General features: G+C 49.0%; 1 long non-coding RNA gene across 5 annotated transcripts in view; it reads right to left on the reverse strand.

The window, feature by feature from the left end:
• Positions 1-6,309: 6,309 nt before the first annotated feature.
• LOC143824726 (uncharacterized) overlaps positions 6,310-23,643 on the reverse strand; it is a 62,675-nt gene continuing 45,341 nt past the window's right edge. For 2 of the 5 annotated variants that reach the window (XR_013226847.1, XR_013226851.1), the window contains exons 8-9: positions 9,557-11,363; positions 6,310-7,445 (exon numbers count right to left, since the gene is read on the reverse strand). This is a non-coding gene — a long non-coding RNA (uncharacterized LOC143824726). Of the gene's footprint in view, positions 7,446-9,556; positions 11,364-18,890; positions 19,237-20,805; positions 20,952-23,643 lie in introns of those variants that run through there. The other 3 variants (XR_013226849.1, XR_013226848.1, XR_013226850.1) reach the window with 3 other exon arrangements.

Genomic DNA, 23,643 nt, shown 5'->3' on the forward strand with positions numbered 1-23,643 from the left:
TCTATGGTTCTCCATTCAAAAAAGGGACAGTCAGGCATGTATTACCCTTCCGGGCACATTCCCTATAGTTCCTCTTTCAAAAGCACATGCCAGCGATTGCACACATTTTTGGGGAGAATTGATTGCTGGTTTCCATTGTGCATAATTCTGCATTGATGAAAAGCTTGTCAAAAGCAGGGCACCCAAAAAAGTTCTTCTTCTTGCAGTATCTTGTAGCTTCAGGGAAATGAAGCTGGCTCCCGCTAACTCAGGGGACAGAATTTCGGAGCTGGGCAAGGTGCCGCCTTGAGATCAATCATAGTTCCAGCAAAACTCCGGGTCCTACCTGGAAACTGGCAAGCTTCGTTGAAAGGAGATGGATGGGTGACACTGAATAATGACACTGAATAATGAAGCCTTTTGTTTGTGGGATGAGCGCATGCAGAGGAACCCCACAATTCTCTGGAGCGCATGGCATGAAAACATTTGATGCCTAACATTGTTCGAGGTCTTTCGGGACCGGCTGTGCTCCATCTCTCTCCCTCCTGTTCTTCCTCGCAAGGAGCTTTCCCCGTGCAGAAATTGGAACTTGAATCTTAATGAGGACTCCATGAAAAGAAAGGTTTCCTAAGATCAATTGCTTGTGTTTTTACAAAAATTCTCTCTCTTCTTCCTCTCGTGATGGAATTCAAAGGTGACGTGTAATAGCATTCCCCAGGATTTCCCTTCCAGGCTCTGCAGGGCTTCAGAAAGGTGGCTGCACCATGTGTCTTATCCAGTTAGGGTTGCCAACCTCCAGGTGGCGCCTGGAGAACCCCTGCTGTAACAATTGGTCTCCAGTTCCCCTGGAGAAAAGGGCTCCTTCGGAGGGTGGATTCTATGACGCCGTACCCTGCTTGAGGACTCGCTTCTCTCCAAATCCAAATCTCCCCAGGCTCCACCTCCCAAATCAGCTGGTATTTCTCAACCCAAAGATGGCAACCCGACTGGCTCTCCTGACCCTATCTTCTGTGGCCATGCAATATGTCAAAACATGGAGACTATATCAATCCCTGATCCCAACTCATCTCTCCGAGGAATGCCAGCAATGCTTCACTGTCTTATCTGGCTAGCCTCCTGACCCCTTCCAGCTAGATCCCGGCCCTGCACCCAGTCTGTTCCTTTCTCAAGAAAGAGGCAAACAGGGGAGAAAATCCACCCCCGACCGGACAGGATATCACCCTTGGCCAAATGAGCAGCAAGCCATCCAAGAATAGCAGCTCGTTAAAAAGCTGCTCAATTAGCCCCAAACGCTGGAGCTGCCTCATTACAGCAAAAACCGAGTGGCAAAGAAATAGTTTGAAATGGCACTCGCTAGAAGACCTGGATGGGTAGGATTTAATGCTGGGTTAGAGCTGAAACACGGATGGGACCGAATAATAAAAGGGAGTCCTTGGAAAAGGGCAGGGACAGAGGAGAGAAATTCCAGGTGAGATCGATCTTGTCTCTTGTTTGTTTCTCCTGCTCTTGCTGGACCCCTTCCTTCTTGATGGCTCTCACCTTGTATGTGTGTAAAGTACAGCCAAGGGACAGCCACTTTATCACAATCCCAGCAAGGGACTTCCCATCACTGGCCATTTTTTTGGGGAGGGGGTCAAACCATGGATCGCTGGTTGAGAAAGCCTGCTCTAGAAGAAGAAGGGTTGGTTTTTATATGCCGCTTTTCTCTACCCGAAAGGAGTCTCAAAGCAGCTTACAGTCGCCTTCCCCTCCTCTCCCCACATCAGGCACCCTGTGAGGGAGGTGAGGCTGAGAGAGCCCTGATATCACAGTTTTATCAGTGCTATGGCAAGCCCAAGGTCACCCAGCTGGCTGCATGTGAGGGAGCGGGGAATCAAACCTGGCTCGCCAGATTAGAAATCTGCGCTCCAAACCACTACACCAAGCTGGCTCTCTAGGAAAACACGGATGAGGCATCCACATGTCCCTTAACACCCAGCGACGTCTTTCTTCTCCTTCGGATAAAGACTGTGCCCCCAGGACTAAATGCTGTGCCGCTAATTTCTTCCTGTCCTTCTCTTTCTCGCGGTTAGTCACGGCAATTCTCTCCCCTGCTGATTTTCCCCAGGGAAGGCCGCTTCCTGGGGAGGCGGAAGGCCTTCAATTTTGGACTGTGTGAAGCACTTTACTTTTAAATGAGCTTTGCAATTGTCCATGATTGTTTGCTTGGCATTTGAAAATTATCTATTCTCTCCTCTTCCCCAAAACGGAGGCTGGGCTCTTCTGGCGCACTGCTGCGTTCTTGGATTAAGTCAAAGTTTTTGCAGTGGAGGCCAGAGCTGGCTAAGCTCATCAGGAGGAGATGTTCAAAGAGGAACTTTGCTTCAAACTGAGAGGTTTCCCCTGCATTTATCTATCTCCAATGGTGACTTTCTCCCAGCAATGGCCCAAAGCAATTTACATCATTTTCTCCTCCATTTTATGCACACAGCAACTCATGGAAGCAGGGTAGGCTGCAAACATGTGACTGGCCCAAGCTTCCATGGGAGAGTGAGGATTTGAAGCCAGGTTTCCCAGAACCCCGGCCAACCCTTTAACAACGACACCATGCTGGCTCTCACCAGGCAGAGACGGCTATAGGTGTTGGTGTTTGCCATTAGACAATGCATCGGGTGGCTGTCATGCCTGGGGATTTGGGGACGGGGCCAAAGGAGGGAGCTCCGTTGGGATGCAATGCTACAGAGTCTGCTATCCAAAGCTGCTGTTTCCTCCAGGGAAATTGGCCTTGGTTCAGAATGGTTGTGCTTCCTGGGTACGTGCTGGTGTTTGCAGCCGTTCTGCACGTACAGAAGTGACTTCAGCCATCCCCGCAAGATGGTTTTGCATCTTGCAACTGCCCCATGGAGCAGCAGTAGACCCTGTTGCCCAGATAGCATGTAGCTATGGACACAATGTGATTGCCTAAAGAAATAAATCCCAAAATGTGATCAAAGCCTACTGACATTAGTTTTAGCCATAATGTGACTGGCTTCTTTCCAGCACACTGGATTTGGTATAATAATATAAAAAAAAACACACAGAAGTTTTGATCCTGGAGAGTTTATTGCAAAGACATTTTGATCTGATTGTTAGTATGTCCCTAGCTGCAAAATACAGTTGAGAGTAGGAATTCCGGCATCCTTAGACCAGCATCCCTAGCCCTGCTGGATCAAACCACTGGTCCATCTAGTCCAGCTAGATGCAGATGCTCTACTACACAGATACTATGCAGATGCTCTACTACACAGATACTATGCAGATGTTCTACGGCTGAGACACAGATACTGTGTCCCAATATTGAGATCTCTAACATCGAGATCATGGTTAGATCTATTGTATTGGTGCCACCCTCTTCTGAACATTATTCTCTCCACCAGGCTGAACTAAGATCAGAATTGTGACCACCGCCGCTATATGTTATATGTAACTTTTAATTGGGGTTTTTATGGGGATGTTATTGTGTTTTAACTATTTATGTTGTAAACCGCCCTGAGACCTATTGGGAGAAGGGCGGTCTAAAAATTAAATAATTATAATAATAATAATACTCTACTACACAGATACTATGCAGATGTTCTACTGCTGATCCACAGAGATGCAGGTGCTCTAGCGGTGATTCTCAGGATCCTGGGTGACAACACCGGCGTGTTGTAGATACTCTCTGGAGCATCCTTGCAGAAGATGCTTGGAAGACCAATGTCAGTCATGAGTCTTTATACCTCTTCACACTAATAACCTCTCTCATTCAAAGCCTAACCCTTTTAAGCCTGTGCATAGCAAAGATGATTTGTTCCAGCAGGTGATAAAACATATTTATGGATTGTCACATGCTCCATAATTGAAACGACATTAGAGAAGGATTTTTCTCCCGACTTTATTTTTTAAAAAAAACCTGAACAGTTCCAGGCCTTCTAATAGTGTTTTAAACTGTAACTTAGCTTTTAAAAACTTTATTGCCCCTTAATTCAATGGCTCCTTCATTTAAATTTAGCTGACAGTCTGCAAAGTCGCTTCCTCTCCTGCCTCAATAGCCCGGACTTCCACGATTTATTGTTCCTTTCAGATTTAATCAGAACATTTCCTAAACTTGGCATTAATAACACAACATTTCCCCCCAATAACAACTAAGATAAATTGGGATTATTAATACCCCTCACACCTCACAGGGCTTTGGAGGTATGTGCGGGGAGCCATTTGAGAGTCTTCCTTAGGATCACGATTTGCTTGGGTAAAAGAGGGATCATGATATAGCCCTGGGGTTCCGGACCTTTTCTGAGCCCATGAGCACCTATGGGATTCTGACACTGCATGGTGGGTGCTGCCACAAAATGGCTGCTGCATCAGGTGGAATGAGCCACAAAATGGCTGCTGTGTAAGGTGGAATGAGCCATAAAATGGCTGCCACATAAGGTGGAATGAGTCCCAAAATGGCTGCTACATCAGGTGGAATGAGCCACAAAATGGCTGTCGCATAAGGTGGAATGAGTCACAAAATGGCTGCTACATCAGGTGGAATGAGCCACAAAATGGCTGCCGCATAAGGTGGAATGAGCCACATAAGGTGGAATGAGCCACAAAATGGCTACCGCATAAGGTAGAATGAGCTACAAAATGGTTACCGCATCAGGTGGAACGAGCTCCAAAATGGTTGTCACAGCTTTCCTTCAGTCACATGGTGTAAATTTTTGTGCTGGAGAGGCTGGCAGCTGCTGCCGAAACAATGTTTCTAAAAATCTGCACCACTCACGAAATCTCCAGTGGTCAGCCGGAAGCCTCGCTGGGAACAAATCCAAACTGGTCCCAGCCTGCTAAAAAATACTTGGTGGGCTCCGGGAAAGGCATCCGCAGGTGCCATGATGCCCATGAGCACCACACTGCAGATCCCTGAAATGGCATCGTTCATTCATTGTGGCTCAGGAAAGCTTGGAGCCAGAAATATGGGATTAAAGTGTGACTAAATCTGGGAAGAATGAGTCAAGTTTCTCGTCCTCATTGTCTGCATTTGGATGGCAAAGTTTGTTTGGTTATCAGTTTTAAGGTCCACCTTTCTCCCTGAAACTCAAGATTCCACAGAGTAAGTCACAGAATCTATGATTCTTATGTTGGGGCAGTATTTGGGTGGCTGGGTTGCAGAACGAGACACACATGCTTCCCTTTGTCTTCATTAGCTAAAGGCCAATCCCATCTCTGTATTCACAGAACAAATTCTTCTCCACTCACTTCTTCCAGGGCCCTGATCCTTTGTGCAATGGAGAACTGTCCCCTCTCAAATAATAACTAATATTGATTTGCTAGAAAGGAAGAGAGACAGGGAGAAAGCCGGAGTCATTGCTTTCCATCTTTTCGGTGCTGCTCTGTCAAGAGGGAAGACGAAAAGCCCGGGGGAGAAGGCAGACGATTCGGAGAACAAAAAATCGAGTGGCTCACAGCCTGCACCCTGCAACATTTCATCGAGGCCTTAATTAGGGGAAGAAAGAAAAGGCCCAAACTTTTGTTTTCTCATGAGCTCTGTGGAAGGACAGACGTGCCCAGAAAACAGCCTCTCTTGATAGAGGCCTGCTGTCTGATGTATCTACCTCCTTTTAACTCGGGCGAAAGAGGAGCCTGACATTGACAGCAAGAGGCAGCGTGCCAGTCGACATTGCGTCCTAATGATGTGCCAAAACGGTGATGGGGGATAAGCAGGGCCGTTTGCTCCGACCGGTTCAGAGACACACACAGGGGTGTTCACAGGAGACCACGTTGCTCGTGGAAAGAGCCTGGCGAGAGTGAACGATGCGTCAGAAGACGGCAAATTACTTTGGCAAGCAATAAGGGGCCAGTTTAGAATTCTGTACCGTTCAGGGAAAACGAACCCCAGTGCGTCAAAGTGCCTGAATTTCACAGTGAAGAAATGCGGAAGCTTTGGAATCAGCGTTTTGGCATGGAGGTCGGGTGGGCTGGGGGGCATAGAAGGACTAAGAGGAGCACGCAGAAAGTTGCAATCATTGCTTTGGATTTTGACATCTGAATGCACCCTGCGATACCATTCTGGAAGGGTAGCTGGCATCTGGTTCAAGGCAGGCAACAATTTGTGTGTGTGTGTGTGTGTGTGTATGTAGGGGGGTGGTGGTGGCCCCTTCAAATACAACATTAAAAAAAAAAAGAATGCATTCCACACAGCATAGGCAGCCCTACCCAAATGTTAACATAGCTTTTGAAGTTCATAAAAAAGGAGGAATTAAGCATGCATTATAATTGGGGAGGCGGCGGGCGGGAAAGAGTGAACAATGTCGGTAAGAAAGGAACCTCAAGAAGTTAGAGTGGTGCGGGAAACCGTATAATTTACATTAATGAAACGCTGGTGTAAAACGATCACAGAAGGCATCCTGTCGCCAGCCCATTGTGGCATAAACATGGTGAGGGGGCAGCTGCTGCTTTCCCATTTGCAACCGCAGTTGTTGGTGAGAACATTCTCTCCGCAGGTTTGTGACGCTGAGCCACCATCCTGCCCAGGACGACCACGAAACCACCACTACAGAAACCACCCAGAAACCACCGCTGCACAAATTCAGAGATGACACCGCAGTGTTCGTTGTGATCAAAACGGCTGGCGGATTGGCTTCTGCAGCAAGAGGTTATGAGGCCAGGAGGTGACTTGGCTGGAGGTGCTCCCAAGGCACTGGGGATTTCCTGCCTCGGAACCAGAGCCCTGCTCCTTGCTTATCTCTATGCCCTGAAAAGCTTTTGGGGGACGGCCACAGCTCGGTGAAGGAGCCTCTGCTTTGCGTGCGGAAGGTCTCAGGTTCAATCCCCAGCGTTTCTCCATAGAAGGACCAAGCAGGCGGTGATGTGAAGGTCCTTGGAGAGCGGCTGCCAGTTGGAATAGATGGAAAGTCTCATTCAGGAGCAGGCCGATCTTACGCGCTGGGCGTCGTCTGGCTGCTCGTCTCCAGGGGCTCCGTCCCACTCCAAGCGATTTCTTCCCGCTTCCAGCAGTAGAAATGGTACAAACAGCAGGGTCTGAAAAGGCAGAGGCTGTTGTCACACGGACGGGCGGCCGCCGCGATGAGAGCCAGGGAACATTTGTGCGTTGTCGTCTCGAAATTGCTTCTCAAAAGAGTAGCCCTTGTTTCCCATTCCCATTGGCACTTGCTTTATTGCAAGGGGCCCGGGGAACGGTTTGTACGAGATCTTTTGCCACTTTCCATTTGTTCCTCACTCCGTGCAGCGAAATCGATTCCCTTCTCGCTGCTAACCGAACACTCGTGAACAGGGACAGGGCTGAGCCTTCAGGGACCGGCGGACAGAACCTCTGCTCTGGGGTTTGAACAGGGCAGGAGCATAACCCAGCTGTCGAAATACACGGACAGCTATTTAAATAAATCCGGGTTGGGGGCTGGGGGGTGGAGCCTTCTGTCTCTTCTGCTATTCAAAGAAGGAAAAAGCCATTCTGGAGACCAGGGCACCTGTGGAAACAGCAACGGAGAGGGGAAGCAGGGGAGAATCATGCGGGGGGAAAATGGTCTGGTTCGAACATGAATGGTTTCTTTTCAATCTGAAACAATCTAGATATGGTTTTGAGATGGCGGGTGAAAAAACCCAGCTTGGGCAGAGGCTTAGTAAGGGCAGCAGGTCAGGTGGAATGCTGCCAGCGTGGCATTTCATTGACCTTTGGCTTCCAGTCCAATGCAAGAAAGCACATTCCTTCCCCACAACAGACACCCTGTGAGGGAGGTGAAACTGAGAGAGCTCTGGGAGAACTGTAGCTGGCTCAAGGTCACACAGCTAACTGCATGTGGAGTGAGGAATCAAGCCTGGCTCTCCGGATTAGAGGCATCCGCTCTTAACCACTGCACCACTCTCAGGTGGTCAGTGATGCAAATGACCTCATCCCAAGATCCTAGAGGTCCCCCCTCCCTCTGTGGGACTTGTAGAAGCACGTCCCCCAGGCTTCAGGGGAAATGGGTGGGTGAAAAAACAGCAGGGAGAGAAATGGCTAAGCCATTTGGGATCTGCTAGGCCAGGGTAAGTCTGGAGGTGGGGGTGTTGACCATGGACCTCTCCCCCAAACCTTCTTCTTTCCCATAAATGTCCCTTTCCTTTTGCCCCTTCCAGCAGGCATTGAAGCTCAGAGAGCCAGGAGTCTCTGCCAGGTGGGTAGCTCATCAGGCCCGGATTTCCTTTTCCTTCTTGCAGAGCTCTGCACTTTGAGCTTTTCTCTCCAATAAAGAAGTTTTGAGTACATTCATTTAAAAAAAATTTGCCATTTCTCTAGTGTCTCCGTCAAGCTGATTTATACCTGATAAAATGTCACCCATACATCACACACCCTCGGTAGCAGCTGCAGCGGGCGGGAGAAAGAACTCCGCTGCACAACCTCCACAGCCGCAAAGGTCCAGATCCCGCAGAATTGCCTGCGAGCTCCCTTAATATGGTGGGCCAGGCTTTCCTCATCCAAATTATGGAGGTGGGACCAGGGAGACCTGTTTTGAAAGGTCACGGTGATAAAAAGATTACGGACATAATGTTAGCCTTTCTCTCCCCCCCCCCCCCAGACAGTATTTCTGGGGCGTTTTACGGATCCAACAGCTTTGATTCTTCACGCTAATGGATTGAAATCACGATCATTACAACCTTCAGTGGTAAAGCACCGAGAGGAACCAACCCTTGAATTGAGAGATTCAGCAAACGTTCGGAAATTCAGCACTGGGTCAAAAGGGGAAGGCGCTCTGATGAGGATTCAAAATCCTTCAACGAAGCAAGTCAAATCTCCCCTTACTGAGGAGGGTGCCCGCTGCCCCTCTGCATCGTTTCCTATGTTGGCCTTGCCTCTAGAGCTGTGCTTGACCACACAAGAACCCTCTAGGCCAGGAGTGGCCAAACAGTGGCTCCCCAGATGTCCATGGACTACAATTCCCATGAGCCCCTGCTCCTCCCATGAGAATCATAGTCTGTGGACAACTGGAGAGGCGCAATTTGGCCACCCCCACTGCAGACCACGAGCTCAATGTTCATAACAACGTCCCACACCACCACCCTGCATCTGGACCATCCGTAGACCTCTTTCGAATCGACCTGCACAGAGGAGATGCGCTGTTTAGCTCCTGTTTCTTTGACCTTTCACCGGCACAGCTGTGCCAGCCTTCTATCTCTGTCCATCAGCCAGGACGCTTGAAAGTCTTCCCCACCACCCATATCCAGAGCGCCACCTGGCACATTTCATTGGTGTGCTCTTTGATGTACCATCCTGAGCTGTGCTCGCCTCGTAAAAAAAACAAGAACCACAAAAAAAACAAACAAAAAAGGAAGAACCGCAGCATGTGGCGTTCTTTTCATCCGGTCGCCTCCTTTCACATCTGGACGGGAAAAACCTCACGCAGCCCGGTTCTTGTTCTCTTGGATCGCTTTCGCTCCCGTATGGGCTTCGAGAAAAAGTGGGCATTTCTTTCCAGGAGGCCTGAACGAGCGAGGGGATGTTTTCAGGCCCGGGGAGCTACAAACATCACCTTGCCACCCCGCCACCCCACGCACCGGGATAAGAATAGATTTCTCGCCTACCTGGCTTGAACGATTTTACCTTTGCCAGGCAGAAAGGGCTGATGGTTTCTATAGTAATGTTCTTCCGCAGAACTCCTGAGCGACTCTTGCCAACACAAAGGCAGCTCTCTCTCTCTTTTCTCCCCTGCCCACAGGGATATCGAGGCAGCCCCTGGGTTCCAGCTGTGGTGCAGAGGGCTGGTGGGAGGAGAAGCCCCACCTGCCGGTACCCTGAAGAGTTTTGTGCTCGCTGCACATTCAGGTCTGTCTGCGCAGCGGAGGTTGTGAACTCCCACCCCCGAATCTTCCATTGTGCCACAAAGAACGCGCTTCGCCCCCACGAAGAGAGAAGCAAATAACTCTCCCCACCCTCTTCCTTTCAGAAGTTGTTGAATGCCTCTACCTCGAAAATATTTCCCCCCCTCTCTCTCTTGCTAGGGCAGTAACATCCAGCATGGAATCAAATAAAGAACTTCCACTGTCCTTCATTTCCGGCTGGTGATCAGACGTCCTGAATTTTTGCTTCTGGCTATGCTGCTTGGCCATCGGGTTGTCCCGGGGGACGTGGCTGCAGGTGGCCCCAAGGAAAGGAAGAACTGGCAGGGGAAAGCAAAGGGGGAAGCACAGATCTCATTGGGGCAAAGAGGGCTCGATCCCAAAAGACAGCTACATCAAACAGGCTGAGCCTGATATTTCAGAACAATTCTGGGCGGAGAGCCGACTAAGGGAGGACAAGAGGAGTGCTAAGGTGAGGGATATGTGAAGAGCCGTATTGTGTAGGGATCGAAGGTCACCCTTGGGTAGTGGGAAGGCAGCTGTGCAAGCCAACGAAGTACCACTGGTTGATCCCTAAATCTTTTTGGGTGCATCTGCTTGAATGTTTTGGATGTTCTCTTCAGAATTCCATCCTTACACGCCATTTGCAATTGGCGTGTGACCCCAGCAAGCAAGGGACTTTTGGTGACCCCAGCAAGCAAGGGACTTTTGAGGCCTGCCTGCTGTTAGCACAAGATGACTGGATCATGACCATAGAGCACATGTGTTTGTGCTGCTTAGCAGGAGAGGCATGGCACCAGGCGGTTGCAGTCCTAGGTCAGAGATGTAGTCCAAGTTCAGGACAGGCAGCAGTCAGAAGTATAGTCAGAATACAACCTAAGGTCAGGGCAGGCAGCAACCAGGAGCATGGTCAGAGGCTGGGACAAACTGTGAGGCAGGTAGAGGGTCAACACATGCTCTGGAAGCAGTCCAACAGGCCCAGGGCAATGTTTCAGAGCAGACCAGGTGGATTCTGTGGACCACGTTGCACCCATGCTGACCTGCTGCTGCAAACCACTTATATCGGTCCCGGCAACCCCCAATTCCTGAATCTGGAATTCCTTCCAGCAGCCGGGTCTTTGCCTGCCTTCAGCCCTCATCCTGCGAAGATCTCCCTTCTTCTTCCATTTCGCTGCAATAGCAAACCTATAGATGAGCACTACATCTTCTCCCTTTAAATTCTTGTCTTTGCTCCTTTGGTCAGCTGAGTACTTGTTTTTCTGGCAGGGCTGATGGCTCAGTTGTGGGAGGTTTGTGGTCAGAAGATTAACATTCTGTAGAATCTCTTCTCCGGAGACTGTGCTTCAAACTCTTTGCTGACACCTGAGGAGTCCTCCTATGCCCAGGGCTGACTTATGATAGCGTTTAGGAAATAGTCAAAAAATGCTAGCTTTTCCAGTGTTTCCAATCCTCTGGATGAACTCTACCCATGTTGTTGCCAGTTGCCACTCCCCCTCCATGTGTGCAGGGATGCTCTGAATCAGATAGTCTATCAGGGCCTGGTGGTGTCTCAATGCAGAGATGCATCAAAACTGCGGGGGGGGGGAAACAAAGAAAAACAAGCTGCTGATTGCACTTCTGGATGAATCACTACAGGAACCCTTCCAAATAAGGAGATACACCCAGAACAATGACTCACAGAGAGTCACAGCAGATAGACTCCTGGAGGGCTACGGTTTTCACACCCTCAAGAAACAAAACTTTGAAGGCGTGGGTGGAAAATGTGCACCTGGGGTTAGGATGAGCAGGAAAAATAAATATGCCTCACCTCTTGTAAGTTTGGGCCATGCAGCCTTATATAATCTTCCCCTGAAACTCTGGAAGAAGAAAAGTATCTTTTCCCTCCTCCCTCTTCAGTACTGACTTTTTTTTTTTATCAAGACAAGCTCATATTTTTCTTTATAAATCTCAAGCCAAGTGAGCCAGATAGGAAATATACTGTTGAAATAAAAGGAAAACGGATTTGGCTGTGCTGACAGAGAGCTGATTTATGGATGTCTCAGCCCTGCCTCGAAATCACTGCTGTGACACCTGGGAAGGAGGGGAAGGAGGAGACAGCCGAGGGGACTCCCTCCTCCTCCACTCATCAAACTTTTGAGAATAAGAAAAAAAACCTCACAGTGTTCTTCTTTTATCTGCACTTCCCCTCTGCTCTTCAGGGTCTTTGCCTCTCGATAAGATCACAAGGTTTTATTTTGGAAGCGTTCCAGCAGAGAGGAGCAAGAGGGGAAGATGCCCACCACCCTGGGGGGCTCAGGAGGAAACCCTGACTTCTGCACCAGCTGGATTTCAAACATCGAACCAGCTGCAGGAGTGGTAGAACATTTTCTTTCATTGTTAGTCTGTCCCAGCCTTTCTCAACATTTTACAGTTGAGAAACCCCTGGAATTTCCTTCAGGCTTTGAGAACCCCCCAGAAGTGGTGCAATTGTGCAGAATATAATCTACCTGGAGCCTCTTCCCTTCCCACCCCAACACATATCATGTATATGCATGTTATATAAATTGGGAATGCAAATCTATAGCTTGAGAATACAGTAGAAACAAAGCAACATACCTGCCTTTGAAAGACTGAGGGCCGAAACAGCCGGCAAAGATATAAATGAACCCCGAAAGGAAGAAAATTGGAAATGTTTCTCCGTCGCTAGTTTCATTAGGCTCAATGACTCAGTTTGGGGGCTTTCCCCTCCCCCTGTCAAATCCCAGCAATGAGATCCAGTCGTGCTGCTGTCCTGTATGAGTTGTCAGGTATCGGAATGTCAAATGCAGAAATTAAATGTTTAACCAACGCCGGGCAACTGGAGGGCGTTTTAGTAAAGGGATCGGAACTGTATGCCAAGGTAAGCAGTTTGATAAGGGAGATGGTTCGTAGCCTATTGCAAGATATTTTTATACTAGAATTAAAGCCCGTTGTAGCTGCTACAATGGGTGCTAGCAGGGGGGAGGGGGGAATAGCAAAGAGAGAGGGAAGTAGAAAGGAAGAGAGGTGGAGCTGAGAGAGTTCTATGAGAACTGTTAATGGCCCACAGTCACCCAGCAGGCCTCAGGTGCCTCTGAGCAGCTTAAAGTGCCTTCCCTTCCTCTCCCCATAATAGGCACCCTGTGAGGGATGCTGCTAGGGAGGGTGGCAAGCAAAGGGGCTGGCCCAATCAGGGTGCCTGATTGGCCCATAACCAAGCGGGGACACCCTGGACAAGCTCCTCCCACAGGGGCGTTTCGCAAATATATAGAGGAACCATGGATAAGGATAACTCCCTTTCCTTTGACTGCAATGCTTCCTTCGAACTTTGTTGCCTGCTTCCTGGATTATTGCATGCCTTACCTCAAAAAGCCCCCCCCCCCCCTTTGGCTAATAGTATTGTGTTTTGGGGCTTTTTTTGCCATCAAGTTGCAGCTGATTTATGACAACCCTGTAAGGTCCTTAGTGGTCTCCTGTTCCAGTACTGATCTGCTTAGCTTCAGGAATCTGGGCTATCCAGGACAGGTCACTGAACCATTAATTTGAATTCTCTGCAGCCTGGTTCTGCAATCCACTTTGAGTCTCAGTGCAAAAGATGTGCTATAAGTAAATGAAATAAAAATAAATGTTATTTGGAGACTATTTGAGGGATGTTTGACACTCAGGTCTGCAGAAGAGAGACTAGGAACAGATGACTGGCCCATGGTCACTCAGTGAGCTTTGCTGGCAGAATAGGGAATTTGAACCAGAGTCTAGCCAATTCCAGTCCAACACTCTGACCAGCACACAGCACCCTCTCTCAAACAAGAGCTAATCTCTTTTGAGCACAAGGAACTGGCAGTGCAGCTCTTAAGCAGCTGGCTGCAGTTTGGAATTTTTATTGCTGCTCCAGTATTTACTAGTTAGCCTACATGATCTGTTTCCTTATTCTGTAGGGGCGACAGCAAACAAGGAAGACGGCCCTTTCATTTTTCAACTTGCTCTCACTTTTTCAACTTGCTCTCAGGGGCCAGCCCTGGCCTCCGGCTTTGGGTCTGGCTCCATGCCAGCCAGTCCTTGCCTGCACTTAGACTCAATTAAAGGCTTTGGGGTGAGCTCCGACATCCTAACAGTTAATATTTTGTTAATTGCCTTCTAACAGAAGACCTCGGCTCTCCTTGGCAAACTGTAATGAGCCAAGGAAAGGAATTTGCCAAGTTGCGAAAAACAGGCAAAGCTCCAGCCGGGCAGATAGGGACAAAGAGGTTATGTTGACCTGGAAAGGTTAGAGAGAAGGGATCCATGAAATTGCCAAGCTCAGATTGCATGGTGATCAAAGAAAGGATTTCATGGGGAAGAAAAAATCTATTGCTTACTAGTTGGGGCTATAGTCGTATGTTTAATAGCTTGCGTTATGGTGGCTGTTGAACTTTGTATCCAGTATGGACTTTAAATTGTGCTTCCTGCTGTGCAGAAACAAACCAGGAACTCACTGAAGGTCATTTCAACGATGCTTCTCACTGTGTGAAAACAAACTAATGACAAAGAAAAAGTAATCAAAATGGCTCTGCTTACTGCACAGGAGCCAGGCAGGGGCAAACTGCAGGCCATTTAAATGGTGCTTCTGAATGCATAAAAGCGAACTGATAACAAACTGAAGGCATTTAAATGGCGCTTCTTATTGTTCAGAAGCAAACTGGAGAAAAACTGCAGGTCATTTAAATGGTGCTTCTAACTGTGCAGGAGCAAATGGGGACAAACTGAAGGCCATTTAATTGGTGCTTTTATTGTGCAGGAGCAAACAGGTGATGAAGTACTGATCCTCTGAATGCTCTTTCCTACTGTGCAAAAGCAGGAGCAAATCAGAGACAAAGAGAAAATCATTTAAATGGTGCTTCCTATTATGCAGGTGCAAACCAGGGACAAACTGAGTGATCTGTGCACTTTAACATCCTGACTTTAACACAATGCTGGGTGAAGATTGATTTCACCTACTGTGCAGGTGCAAAAGCAGTCAGGGGACATAAAATGCAAAGCTCATCTGCTGTGTGGGCTGTGTAGCTTCTAAAAGCAATAACTTTGGGAACGGAACTAGAGATACTGCTCCAGGGCCCAAACTGGGCCAATGGAACTAATTGTGGCTCATATCATGATACAATTTTGCTCATAGACAAAGCGCTCTTAGAGGCTTTTAGAAATGGCATCGTTGCTTACAATGCACCTTGTCTATTTCTGTGTCGCTCTTCTTTCTCACCTCAAGAGTGAAGATCACACCCTTTGTAAGGTGCAGCGATGCTTGCAAAAACCATCATCGTTATCATCCCTTCGCAGGTATCATGTACGGAATAATTAATACCCTACTCGGATGAATTAGGAGCCAGTGTGGTGTAGTGGTTCAGAGCGGCAGCCTCTAATCTGGAGAACTGGACTTGATTTCTACACCCATAGCCAGCTGGGTGACCTTTGGCCAGTTACAGATCTCTCTAAACTATCTCAGCCTCTCCTGTTGTGGGGAGAGGAAGGGCAGGTGATTGTAAGCCTCTTTCCTTTTCTAGCCTCTTTTCTAGCACAATTCTAGGAAATTCTAGTGAATTTCCCTGCTGGAAAAACTACTGGCTCCCTGTGGCCTTTCCCAGCTGGGAAAACGGCTTGGGGAGGAAGGCGCTCTCCATGGTCCTGAATCAGCCCTTGCACACTTGGGATCCTGAGCATGGAAACTGCTGCGAATGCCTGATCTGAAGTCCTCGTGGTGGACCTCAACTGGACAAGAGGATCAGTTAGCATGTTGTTATATTACTGATAGGGTCTTAGGTCTTCCCAGTCCTATATTCACTATACCAGAATGGCTCCTTAATTTCAAACAAATCCATCCCTTTACTACCCACAGAGCCTGATTGCTGTAATGGGTAGTTTAGCTGGTTCGAATCTCCTCTCCACCATGGACCTCTTCTGCTCTTGGGCCAGTCACTTCTGTTTGGTCACACCTAGCTCCCAGACCTGTTGTGAGGACAAACGCAGGAAAGGAGAACCACGGAAGCCACTCTGAGCTCCTTAGAGGAAGGGTGGGCTATAAATGGTCTCCCTAGCTACTCTGCTCTTCTGCCTTGCTCATCCAGTGGGCTCTCTGCTGTAGTCTGAGGTCTGTGGGGAGGACTGCCAAGGCAAGATGAGGCAAAGTAGGACAGAGAAAAGGAAAACCAGGCACAGGAGCACCCAAAGATTGGAGCAATTCTGGACTGCCCGTAAGCAAGCAGGGAACAAGCGATGTTGTTGTTACAGCAAAATCTGTGCATGCTGGTGGTCCAAGGAGCTCAGAAAGTGGTATGGGTTTGCTTTCCCACCTATGACAGATCTATACACACAGCGAGCAATTATCTCAGGCCCGCAACGCTCCCATACAAAGAATCAGACCTTGACAGCTGACGCTGAAAGGTTATTATTGACATCTCATTGATACCCTACAACTAACAGTCTCAAATAGCCATGACATGAGGCTTACACTTTCAAAGGATACTGCTGTCCCCAGAAAGCCCTGTGACATTGTGGTGTGTGTGTGAATATGATGCATGTGGCCATCACCCACAGCACCTGCTAGACTGAAATTCGGGCCCTTCAGCTGCTGGGACTTCTAACCCACCTGCTGTAGCTCATTTCTCCTCCCCTTCCCCCCAGGACGACTCGTTCCCAGCCCCGTCCTTCCCACCAGAGACCAATTCCCCCGCTAGCTCATCCTGATTCCCTGATAGATGCACCTCCGTTCTCTTTTTAACCATCCCCACCAATGATAAAAGACAGTCACATCCGCGACGACATGCAAATTGTCTCCCCAAAGAGCCATAAACACCTAAGTGGCTGCTGCACGTTGCTAATCGAATGAGGTTTTCTTCCTCCAAACAAATCACCCAGCTAAGGAGAGAGAGAGGAATACGCAGAGTGCCGGGGACATTGTGTTCGGAGATGTGAAGATCTTGCTCATGGCTAATAGGGAAATTTCATTTTCAAACCCCCCCCCTCCAAAGTACTTCGGGAGAAGCTTCTCCCTGTTTGTGGCACGATGTGGGTTGCCTCCCCGCCTATAACCGAGAACAAGACAGTGTGTGCTTTCATTGCATCCCTGCTGCGGAGCTGGGATATTTGGACACCCAGACCTTCGCACAAACAGGCCAGGAGTTCAGCTGGATGAGGCCATGATCCATCCACTTGCAGATTTTATTTGCACCAAGCTAACTGTATGCCCGTGGAAGGTGTCCACTACCAGGGTGGGAGTTTCTGTGACATTGCCAGGGTTGGGTGAGGCCTTAGACTCGAGAGGAAAAAGCATTCACAATACCCCTGTGGGCCTCTCCTGTCACCAGTTCCCTAACAGGAGGCCTAACCTGTCCTCCCAGGCCTGACTCCTGGCCCTTATGAGGGAGACTCTCTGGGAAACGTCCGGTCCCTTTCTCTTCCTGCCTCCCTGAGGGTTTGTCCCACACTCCTGGGTTGCTTGGCAGGAGCGATTACCAATTTGGTGAGACTGGGCAAAACCTCCTTCAGATGGCGATGCTGCCTCCCCCTAGACAGCTAATGCACAGAACCACCCCATGCGGTGGCTGTCCCTCGCTTGCCTGACCCACAGGCCCTCCTTCAAGAGGCCTACCTCCTGGAGGACCAGCTTCCCTGACAGGGGTGAGGCTGAATTGTGCCGAGTGTAGGCCATTGCTAGGCAACCACTCCGGCTGGCCCTCACCTCAGGACCGGGGTCCTGAGGCTACTCCTGGTTGATGAGCCAGAGTAGTCACCCACCACACATGCCCATGAAACTGTCATCCTGAGGTGAACCACTGGTTCCTCAGAGCCAATATCACCCCCCTGCATTGGCCACTGGTCTCCAGGGCCAAAAATTGATCGACAAATCCCAAAGGACTCTGAGGTGGGGTCTGGGCATCCAGGGAGCTTTAAGTTTGAGCATTGTCGTCCAACCGCATTGCAGATCAGGCTACCCAGAAGGCTTAGGGGGATGAGCTGGTGACCCCATGGTCCTCTGTTCAGGAGGTTTTGGCTAGGAGCAGGCCGAGGTGTTCAATTCTCCCTCTCACGGGTGGTTTTTAACAGCCTATAAACGACCAACTGAGGCAGGCTAATAAAAGGTGCCGATTGCCATGGCAATTATCTCTTAATCTCAGAGGACCTCAGATCACAAGCTTAGAAAGGAGGCGACTAAAACAGTCCAAATCTCCTCTTTCACTCCTGCTCTTCTACCCTCCCGCATCCAAACTCGGCCTTGGCGGCTGGTTATGTATCTCTGAAGTGAGCGGGGAGGGAAAGGACGGGAAGAGCTTTGAAAACTTGGAGTGGGGCTTGGGGCTGGGGAAGAGGGTGGTTCTGGGAAGGGGGGAGGTCAAGGCCCGGTTTGTGGATCCTGGGGACCCTCCTATCAGGTCAACAGTTGGGAGTAAAGAAAACTCCCCAGAAAGAGCATCGGAGCAAGAAGAGTGACTTTGCTCCATGAAAACCAGCAGGGGGCAGAGGGGACAAACCTCCCTTCAGTTGCATCTACACCACACATTCAAACTAGTTTCAAACTGGTTCGAACACCAAATGACGCTTAGGGTTACCAGCCTCCAGATGGGGTCTGGAGATCTCCCAGAGTTACAAAATCTCCCTCTTGAACAACCAGCGAGTCCTTTTCTTCTCCAAGAGCGACGTTATTCTTCGCTGGCAGCTGACAAGTTGGACTTCACTTCTGCACCGCTCAGTCGGTCAACGCCAGCAAACGAGGTCCCTCTGATGATAGTGTTTAGGGGAAAATTGGAACAATTTTCCTCCTCTTCACAAAGCAAAACCGTCTCTCGAAGCACCGCCACGGCCTCGGTTTGCGTGCTTCCATCTCCTCCTGCCTGCTCACTCACAAATCCGAGCCGCGGGTGACCGCCTGCTCTGCCAAGCGGCACCTTGTGACCTTGCGGGTCCCCCACCAGCCCTCCGGGACAATCATCAAAATGCACACGCTCCGGGCAGGGTATTGATCAGTCTTGTCGGTGTGATTCGAAAGCCACTCTTTAAATGCACGGAACGCAGATGGGAGTGAGGAATCTGTCATCGACGAAGCCGAAGGAAGAAGAATGGGCGCTTTTCTCCTCTGGTGAGGATGGGGGCACAAGGCCAGAAGTTAAAAGGCTTTGGAAAAGGAAGTTACAGGAAGCAATTCTCACAGTGAGATGCATTTTCGCATGTCCCCTTTTGGAACTCTGGGGTCTGGACAATGGACACCGATGGTTTTCTGACGCGAAAATGGAGACAGTTTTTAATCTGAGCAATGGAGCTATGGAAACAGGAGCAAAAGAGGAGCAAAAGACTGGACTGGACAGGGGCTGAATCTGAAGGCTCCGAGGCGATTACTAGACTTTCTTCATTCCAGACAGGAGGAGTGGTTTAAGGATTTGCAGGACCCGTAGCACCAGAGCCAGCTTCAGGATCTGCAGGGCCCTAGTAGAATACAATTGAAAGGGGTGTCACTCCGAGTGTCCTTAAAGAGGGAAAAGGGGAAGGAGAGAGGCTACAGCCCTGATCCTGATGGGGGGGGGGGAGAGGCACAGTGAAGTTCCAACACATGTGCTATTTTGTGCTTCATGGGTAAACCAGCCCCTCAGACAGAACTAAACTAGTATTTTTTCAGTACCAGGGGGTTCGGGAGGGGTCTACCTCCCAGACAGAGAACATGGAATATCTTTCTTCCCACCAAGCACGGGCTCCAAACCAGGAGCTGGTAACCTTGCTTGAGAGCTTTGCCACCATTTGGGTTGCCCCGGCAACAGACAATCCAAGATGGTGGCTTGAACGCTCGAGAGAAGGAGGAATTCTCCCCAAAGCGCAAGAATTGGACCGTGTCACTTCCCATGTATGTCTAAAGAGAGAGATCTGGGGGTGAAAGGGGGTGTGTCTTTAGGACGTTGGACAAGGATGCCATTGAGGTGGACAGATGGACAGATGGACAGAGAAGTGGTGGTGAGAAGATAGGAGACCCTGGCTGAATCCCAACAGGAGGACGCTGGCCTGAGGCAGCATGGGAGGTTCCTCCTCCCCAAACCTGCCACCTGAGGTAAACATCTCAGGAGGCCTCATTAGAGAGCCAGCCCCAAATCCCTGAGGAAGAGGCCTTCAAACAGAACGTGGAAGAAGGCAGGTGGCGAGGGTGCTGTCGGAAATTTCCTCTCCCTGTTCCTTGCGATTGTAACATTGGGGGAAGCAAAATTCAGCACAGCTTGCTCCTGGGCTGGTTTCCTTTGATCCTTATTCTGCAATGGACTGTGCCTCACCATCTTCTTCCAGACTGAAAGGAAGCCAGGAGACCCAGAGGCGAGAGCAGGGGAGCCAGGCAGGATTTGCTGGAGAGCAGAACCTTTGTCCGAGAGGTCCAGTTTAGAGAAACAGTGAAAACGGAGGAATGAAGATAAAAGGGCCTTCGGAAAGCAGAATATGGATGGAGCCCAGGTGCTGGACCACGGTGTACGTGAGGGGACAGGCGCGAGGCAATTAAATGCACCATTAGCTGCACTGTGAGTCAGCGGAGAGAGATGAGCTCCGAACGGCAAGAACTCAGCGACAGAGAACGGACCCCCCTTCCAGAGACTCAGAGGCAGGGATTTTTAAAATGTGAGGGCAACAGGAGAGGACTGCTAAACTGTGTGATGGCTGTTCCCTGTTCCACCTTTTGGGGAGGTGTATGACCCCCACCACACATCCTGAGAAATTTGGCTCACGGATGTTCTTTGAGCCTCTTTCCAATCAAGCCCAGAGATTTTTAATCTCAGGAACCAGTGGCCACTTAGGGGTGCTTCATCACCTGCCTGTTCAGAGCTTCGCTCAGTGACTTTCACCTCTGAATGAACAGGCGTGGGTCATGGTGAGCCGGCTGAATGAACAGTCACGTTACCTCAGGCACCGCTATTTTCACTCAAGTCTTTGCGCTCTGTCAGCTGCTGGACGAGAAGTGTCGCGTCGTCGTGTGAGGAGAAACCATGTGACTGTTGTGCATGAGCATGAAGCCAGCCGTGTCGGCAGCTCTCTTGATAATTTCTTGTAGAGAGACTTGGATGCCAGCGGTTTGGTTCACATCCTGTTTGCCCGTCACGAACAAGGAGCTGGTTTTCAGTAGGGGTTTGCTTGGTTCATCAACCCATGCATGGCTTTTGAACAGGTTCCTGAGAAAGCAATATTTTATACCTGTATATTGGTTCTGGAAATAGTTGAACCAGAAATTATTGTAGACATCCAAAACTATAAAGGTATAACGAAAGAGCAAGAAGACATGGCTAAGTTTTTTCATTGACCTTACATGGTCAATTGACCTTTTTTCCCTCTCTTACATAATTGTTACTTTGTACTCCTTTTTGTTTTTGTTTATAATACAGGGACATCCAAACTGTGGCTTTCCAGATGTCCATGAACTACAATTACCAAGAGCCCTTGCCAGCATGGCCAGTTGGAATTGGCTTATGGTAATTGCAGTCCATAGACATCTGGAGAGCCACAGGTGGGCCATCCCTGTCCTGATACGATAAATAAATCTGCTCAGCACAGCACAGTTGTTTAAATCAGTCACCGAGCCTACAGATCCATCATAAACAAGGTCCGTAGTTTTTAGGTGGGTTGCCATGTTGGTTTGCAGGAGAAGAGCAAGAGTCCAATCCAGTAGGGTCTTAAAGACAGACAAGATGGCCAGAATATCAGCTTCTTGCAAGGTAGCTCAATTATCTGGCCAAGGGAGTTTTGACTCTGAGTCTGGACTGCGGGTGATCACTAAAGTACATTGAAAGTGGATTGAAAGTGCACAGCTCAGCATGTTGAAAGTACCTATAATGTTTGGCTTTCAAAGGTTTTCGTGGACTGCAACCAGGGCTCTTGAGTTGGACCATTTGCCTGTCAAGGTCAATACTGCATCTTCCGAAGAGCAGTTTAGGCCCCAAATCACATCTGAAATTCCAACCCTCCTCTCAGTCCTCGGACTTGTTTTTTTTCCCTTCCTTTTTTATCATGAACTGAGCGACTCTCCCAGGAAAGAGATGAATATTGTAGAGTGTACAAATCAAGTGATTAAAATTATAATAAAGACACTAAATTATAACAAACGACTCTGCAGGATGACGGATCTAGGTTGCAAAAAGCCAGCTTCACTCACAATCCTAAACTCATTAAATGTTTTGGAACAATCGAGCATCCGACACCACAAATCCTCTTCCCCGTCCTCTGTTCAAATTGGCTTTTTCCACAGATATTTTTCTTCTTACTGTCTCAATTTCCTTAAATCAATATATGCAGATTGACCTATATTTAAGTGGCTTATCCATCGATTCTAGACTCTGCATAGCATATAAATGATGCTGGAGGAAATAAGGAACTGGAGACATTTGCAAGAGCAATGGAACATTTACGCTGACGGGGAGGTTTTCCTATAATGGCATTGCCCTGTATTTTTGCCCTGTATTACACCAAGCCAGCTTGGTGTAGTAGTTAGGAGCGTGGACTTCTAATCTGGTGAGCCGAGTCAGGAGTGTCATGCTGCATCTGCACGCTGTCACAAACCCCATCTTATGGGACTATACAGGCAACCTCTTTAGTCAGGGGTCCCCAGCTTGTTCACCCAATGGGCATTTTAATGTTTGAATCCTAGAGTAGGAAGGGTCCAGAATCCTAGAGTTGGAAGGGTCCAGACAGGCCATTTAGTCTAACCCGCTGCTCAATGCAGGACCATAGAGCTGGAAGGAGCCGGACAGGCCATCTGGTCCCACCCCCTGCTCAATGCAGGATCAGCCTAAGGCATCCAGGAGAAGTCTTCATCCAGTGGCTACTTGAAGACTGCCAATGAGGGGGAGCTCCCCACCTTGTGAGGCAGCCTGTATCATACATGTGCATCTGGCAGATATGGGGAACCTAACAGGCCTCACTTGGCTTGGGTTAGTTTCCTTCTAGTACCTTAGAGATGAGCAAGATTTTCAGGGTAGGTTTGACCTGAAAACTTATCCTCCCCCTCCCGACTGTACTTGGTATCTCAGTTGCGACTAGAGTCGCATCTAGCTCAGGGATAGCCAAACGGTGGCTCTCCAGATGTCCATGGACTACAATTCCCATGAGCCTGAAGTCCATAGACATCTGGAGAGCCACCGTTTGGGCCCCCCTACTCTGACTCTTCAAGATGACTCCGCTCCGAAACATCCTTCCGCTTGCCTTCAGTTTCCGTTGGACCTTCTGCTGTTCCAATCGGGTCTGATACACAGTGTTGCATCAGCGTATGGTGGCTCTGCAGCAAACTTTCTCCACCGTTAGGGACCGTCTGGTCAAAGCTTGCAAGGGACTGCGGATACTCCAAAAGGATGTTGAGGTAGTCAAGCTGGCGTTCTGGTTGCATTTTGCCCTGTACATTGCCAAGTTGACATCTTAGACCCGATCCGTTGCTTCTTTCGTAATGAATCACTCAAAGCTGCGCCGTTTTCTGATCCTCTTTTCCGCATGAACAAGAACGTTGAACCGAATGTCAGTCGTCAGGCTGGCGTAATTGGATTGTGGGAAGTGTTATATTGTGAATTAAGTTGACTGATGGGTGGGGGGGGGGATGTCAGCATTATTAACAGTCTTCCTCGAGATGATAATTTTACGTCTATGAGGATGAATGGAGGAAGAACACTCCGAGGCATCCATTCCGAATGATGGAGTCGTTTTAATAAAAGCCAGATTTCTCTTTCACATCCTTGTTTTTAAACACTTGATCTCCTGGTGGGGAAACGCGGCCAAGTTGAGCGCCAAGTGTCAGGAGGAGAGGCAGAAATGCTAAAAATGCTGAACAAAGCACTTCAGGCTTTGTAGCGGCGTACGAATTGCTCCAAAAGGAACTAAACG

Source organism: Paroedura picta, chromosome 15, assembly GCF_049243985.1.
Source record: "Paroedura picta isolate Pp20150507F chromosome 15, Ppicta_v3.0, whole genome shotgun sequence".
Classification (NCBI taxonomy): domain Eukaryota; kingdom Metazoa; phylum Chordata; class Lepidosauria; order Squamata; family Gekkonidae; genus Paroedura; species Paroedura picta.